At 41.4% G+C, this 6,000-nt stretch overlaps 1 protein-coding gene across 1 annotated transcript in view; it reads right to left on the reverse strand.

Annotated features, from left to right (window-relative positions):
• Positions 1–5,616, reverse strand: part of LOC122804239 (serine/arginine-rich splicing factor 5-like) — a 62,674-nt gene extending 57,058 nt beyond the window's left edge. The window contains exon 1 of the mRNA XM_044073990.1: positions 5,527–5,616. The gene's annotated coding sequence lies outside the window, so the exon portion shown is untranslated. The remainder of the gene's footprint in view (positions 1–5,526) is intronic.
• Positions 5,617–6,000: the final 384 nt, after the last annotated feature.

A 6,000-nucleotide genomic window follows, 5' to 3' on the forward strand; every position in this document is an offset into this window, starting at 1 on the left:
CCAACCACCACTACTACAGCCACTTTTTTTTAAGTACAAACGCATAGGCTTTTACCATTTCTTTTTGCAGCAATCATGCGTGAATGGGCATACCTTCGTTGAAGGTTGTGTGTCAGGGCTGGTAACTCTGCACGTAAAAATCAACTACCTATCATTAGCGGACTGGAGTTCTGCTGTGGCGACCCCTAACCAGGAAAAGCCGAAAGACAAACAAAATGCTCCTATATATAAAGCAGGCTGTCTGAATAAAAGTAAGATGCATTTGTTAGTACAACAAATTTCAGCACATAAATGTAGCACAGTTGGGCAATAAGTTACCAGATAAAATCACAGTTGCATTCAAATAAAAGCAAATTAGAACATAATTTGTGTAAAGTGTGCATTAACGGGACAGTACAATACCATACACTTAATACCAATAGCTGTATACCACTGGAAAAATAAAAGCATTACATAATCATCTTCTTTCGGCTGTTCCCGCTAGGGGTCACCACAGTGGATCTGTTTCCATTTCTTCCTGTCCTCTGCATCATGCTCTTTCACACCAACCGTCTGCATGTCCTCTTTTCCCCAATATACCCAGCATCCCTCCTCAGCACATGTCCAAACCAACGCAAACTCGCCTCTCTTGCTTCGTCTCCAAACTGTCCAACCTGAGCTGACCATCTAATATACCGATTCCTAATTCTGTCCATCCTAGTCACAACCCAGTGCAAATCTTAACATCTTTAACTCTACCACACCCAGCTCTGACGCCTACCTTTTCGACAATGCTACCTTCTCCAACCCATATAACATAGCTGGTCTCACTACCCTCTTGCAGACCTTCCCTTTCACTCTTATTGGTACCCGTCTGTTACAAATCACTCCTGATGCTCTTCTCCACCCATTCCACCCTGCCTGTACTCTCTTCACCTCTCTTCCACACTCACCATTACTCTGAACTGTTGATCCCAAGTACTTACTCATCCACCTTTACCAACTCTACTCCCTGCATCCTCACCATTCCTCTACCCTCCTTCTCATTTACACACATTTTCTGTTTTAGCCCTGCTGACCTTCATTCCTCTCCTCTCTAAAGCATATCTCCACCTCTCCAGGGTCTCCTCAACCTGGTCCCTACTTTCACTACATATCACAATGTCATCGGCAAACATCATAGTCCACGGGGCCTCCTGTCTAATCTCATCTGTCAACCTGTCATCACCACTGCAAATAAGAAAGGGCTCAGAGCTGATCCTTGAAGTAAACCCATCTTCACCTTAAACGTATCCGTCACTCCCACCGCAGTCCTCACCAATGAGACACAACCCTTGTACATATCATGTATCACTCTTACATACTTCTCTACCACTCCCGACTTCCTCATACAATACCACAATTCCTCTCTAGGCACCCTGTCATATGCTTTCTCTAAGTCCACAAAGACACAATGCAACTCCTTCTGACCTTCTCTGTTTTCCTCAACACCACTCTGAGCAAATATTGCATCTGTAGTGCTTTTTCCTGGCATGAAACCATAATGCTGATCGCTAATCATCACCTCCCTTCTTAACCTAGCTTCCACTACTCTTTCCCATAACTTCAAGCTGTGACCGATCTATTTTATCCCTCTGTAGTTACTGCAGCTCTGCACATCACCCGTATTCTTAAAGATAGGTACCAAAACACTTTCTCCACTCCTCAGACATCTGACTTTCCAACCACAATCTGGTTAAAAATTCCAGAATCTGTAGTGCTTTTTCCTGGCATGAAACCATAATGCTGATCGCTAATCATCACCTCCCTTCTTAACCTAGCTTCCACTACTCTTTCCCATAACTTCAAGCTGTGACCGATCTATTTTATCCCTCTGTAGTTACTGCAGCTCTGCACATCACCCGTATTCTTAAAGATAGGTACCAAAACACTTTCTCCACTCCTCAGACATCCTCTGACTTTCCAACCACAATCTGGTTAAAAATTCCACTGCCATTTTTTCCTAAGCAGCTTCCACCATCTGAGCCAACAGCCGGAATTTCCATTAGTCATCCTTTTCATAGCTGTCCTTACTTCCTCCTTGCTAATCTGCTTCACTTCCTGATTCACTACCCCCAAATCATCCAACCTTCTCTCTCATTTGCTTCATTCATCAGCCCTTCAAAGTACTCTTTCCATCTACTCAACACACTCCCCTCACTTGCGAGTACGTTTCCCCTCACTGTCCTTTATTACCCTTACCTGCTGCAAATCTTGCCAGCTCTGTCTAGCCAATATATTACAACGAATCTTATTATGGTCTAATTTGCTTTTTCTTTAGCGTGACTATTTGGTGAGTTCTTGTAACAGGACTTCATAAAAAGCCACCCATAGACACTCGGTAGCTAACCCCCCCCCCTCCACATGACGTCGGACAGACGCGCGAAAGTTCTGCATAATGAATTTCCAAAGCGCCACGGCACTGAACTTGACACCTTAAACCACTCCGTATTACATTACGTAAAAACCTTTTAGGTGACGTTAGTTAAGCTAAGCATTCTACAATTTCCTCCATTCATCCTACAGTATGAATGCGATCAAACAGATCACAAAGTCATTTTACACGTACCTCAACAACGTGTGCAAGAGAAAACCACAACGAAATGACACCATGTTTCAATGCAAAACAAGTGCATCGAGGAGCTCTTCTACATTTTACAAAATGTATATTCCGCTGGTCTCCAATTGTGGCAAAATTAGGGCACACCCTTACCTGGCTCCTCCAAGCCAAGTAACTAGCCATTACACACCCCGAGATCCTTAAAGACTATATTCCAATCCTTCTCCTAAAATTGCGGGTTTAGGGGATTGTACCGCAAATATAACACCCAAAAGGAAATACTACAACGGATGGCAAAGGAATCTTGCATGTTATAGCTAAAACGGGAAATGACTAACAAGCCTGGCTAACTCAAACTTCATATTAAGAATATTATCTTAGTCAGTTCACTGTTACCCATCTCACTCTCTCGTTTACATCTCACTCTCTCTTTTACCTTATCCAAGGGCTAACCCTTAAACCAGTGAAATTGTTTTCATCTTTGTAAAAATGTATAGTGTCTGCTTTATTATTAGTTAATCTCTTTGTCGTTTGTCTTGGAGCTTTTCTCCCCGGGCCTCCGCTGAAAATGGATAGGATTCCAGTCGGACTATCCCAGTTAACAAGTGTAAAATAAAATAAGGGTCTCTAGCCCAGTTTGCCCATTATGAGGTTAACAAATGCATGCGCGCTTTAGCAAACAAGTTTGAGACCAGACATATACAAACTTTCCACTAAGTTACAAAGTATGCCAGGGAAAGTATTTCGGTGTGCTTAACGGGGAAACGACTGGCATGCACACAGAATATATACAATAAAAACAAAACAGTGACCATCAAAATGAGAAATCTTGCCCCCCCCCCCCCCAAAAAAAACTGCGCGACCCTGCAGGACTGTTAGTTGGGTTGAGGGCTGAAGTCCCCTCACGCTACCAAAAGCGAACGACAGACCGTCGGGCAAGTACTAATCTTCAAAATCTCCCAAAAGAAGTCACATTATAACCACTTTATCAATGTGACTGTCGCACTAGCCATCGTTCTCCATACACAGTATATGGAATCAACGTACGACATGCTGTGCGGGACTGTAAAATACTATTACAACAAAAGTATTCACACCCTCCAGGTTGTCAGCCCAGGCGGTAACACCGCCCCCCATGCGATCTTTTCCTGCCTAAGTTTGGAATGGTGAAAAAATAAAACAAACGCCTATTTTCCTTTGTAATGTACGTATTCTTGGTTTTGTAATAGAACTTCACCTGCCTAAAATGTTTTACTTCAATATTTAGTATGTGTGGTGATTACTAGCCTCCCACAGGCGAATTTATACTAATGGCAGCCTCCCACAGGCGAATTTATACTAATGGCAGGAGGACTGTATACCAAGTCATAATAATACGGCAAGGCTTAAATCGGGGGTTGCTGAAACTTTTAGCGGTAGCTCAAACACCGGAAACACGAGCCAAGACCAGATATAATCCACGAAAAGACAAAAGGGGCATTTGATCACGGAAATTGCTACACCCAATGATTCACTGCCTTGCGTATAAGAGACAGTCAAGATACGAGGATTTGCAGGCAGAAACGAGGTCAGTGTGGAAGGATACCAGCACAGTTCCAGTAGGAAAAGCAACAGGATTCAAAAAATAGTTTACAATCGTACTTGGATAGGTTACCGATACATGTAACTCCATACGAACTGCAAGAATAGTCATTAATGGGCATATTGTGGGTGCTGAGAAAGGCGTTTGACATACCTAAAATCAAAACAATGCCAAACCCCATGTACTTTGACTTATGAATGTGGTCCATTGCCGTCATGGTATTAACAAGCCAAAGACTTGGAAAGATTTTTGTAAGCTACTAAGAATTGCTGTTAGTAAAGCAAGAATATAACGTCAATAACACAGGAAAGTAAAAGCTTAACAATTGCCGCCGAGTGCTGAACTGTGCCCTAATATCATAGGCCGAAGGATGACAGTTCAGGTCTATTAGCAAGGGCCCGCGCACCACTCTATGGCACTCTGCACAGTCGAGTGAAGTAAAATAAGCCAACTAATCCAAACGAAACACATTAAAGTAAAAAAAAAAAAAAACAATTAGACGTCAGTTATGTCTGCCGAGGACATTGCACCAAGTGAGGGTAATACAGCTGGAGATATTCACGGTCAAAACCACCGCCCGCGTACACCACATTCTCACTTTATAGGAAGACTCAAACATAAAACCCAATCAACCACAACACATCTTTTGCAAACTACTTAAACCCTAGCCAAGGCACGCAAGTTCATATTCCCAAAAAATGGCGGCAAATCACTAACTGGAAAGACAAAATGGGCGACATCATGCGCAGTACAAGAGTGCCAGGGCCTAGGAACACACCTATCGTTATGCTGAATGGGGCATCGAAAAAGAAAAGGCAGAGCACGTTTTCCAATACTGCATTCAGAGCTACCAAAGATTGTTCGGTCTCCTCGGAAACTAGAATGTCTGTACCATTATAGTACTAAGTTTTACACAAACCGCTTTTACTCTTGCGTCACTTGTTAGCAAAAAAAAAAAAAAGACACTCGTAGTTCTACATTAAATGAGCAGTTACTTGTTTAATGCCCCATTAAAAAATACATATATATATATATATATATATATATATATATATATATATATACATACACACACACACACACAATTTCGTTTCCGCCACAACCCAGTTTTAGGTTTCTTACCGACAGCTAAGCTAAACCAAAACATGTAAACTTTTCATCCTTACACATACAGGAATGTCGTCAAACATACACCACTGTAGCGACCCACAGCCAAATAACCAATCAAATTTATAAAAATGCATTTATTTTTCAATCGTTACTTAAGTATTTTGTCACTCTAATCTTAAATATCATCACACCATTAATTATAGCTATGACAATATCTACTTAATACAGAATTGAAACATAACCATATGACACATACCAACTTCCTCGGTACAGTAACATAAAATGACGAATGCCGTTTTCCTCTGAAGGACAAAATGCGAAAGAGGTGGGGAAATACATGACTTCCGCTTTCACTGTAGCATTCTGGACGTATGATAAGAAAGCTGGCTGTCTGCAAAAGGGAGGTACTAGAAATAAATGTTTTACCAACTTTTGGATAAACGTTATACTTTTCATATCAGATAAACGCAGAACAACCTTGGAAAGTTGTTGCGCAAAATATTTATCTCATTTATTTTGTTAACCCGAGACGAGGTGTATTGCAAGATTCCTGTTAGTTATTTAAAAAGCCTCAGAATCGTGTTTTACAAGCGTACCACATTACGAGGAATGTACCTCATTTGGGGTCTTAAAAAGTTCACGTTCCTCGAAGTTCCACATTGAAAGGGTCTGTCTCATATTCAGTGTTAGGAATTGTTTAACTGATACCCATGGTAAATCCATATTAATT

The sequence above is a fragment of the Protopterus annectens genome, chromosome 6.part0 (assembly GCF_019279795.1).
Source record: "Protopterus annectens isolate FY-2018-M chromosome 6.part0, PAN1.0, whole genome shotgun sequence".
Lineage (NCBI taxonomy): Eukaryota > Metazoa > Chordata > Ceratodontiformes > Protopteridae > Protopterus > Protopterus annectens.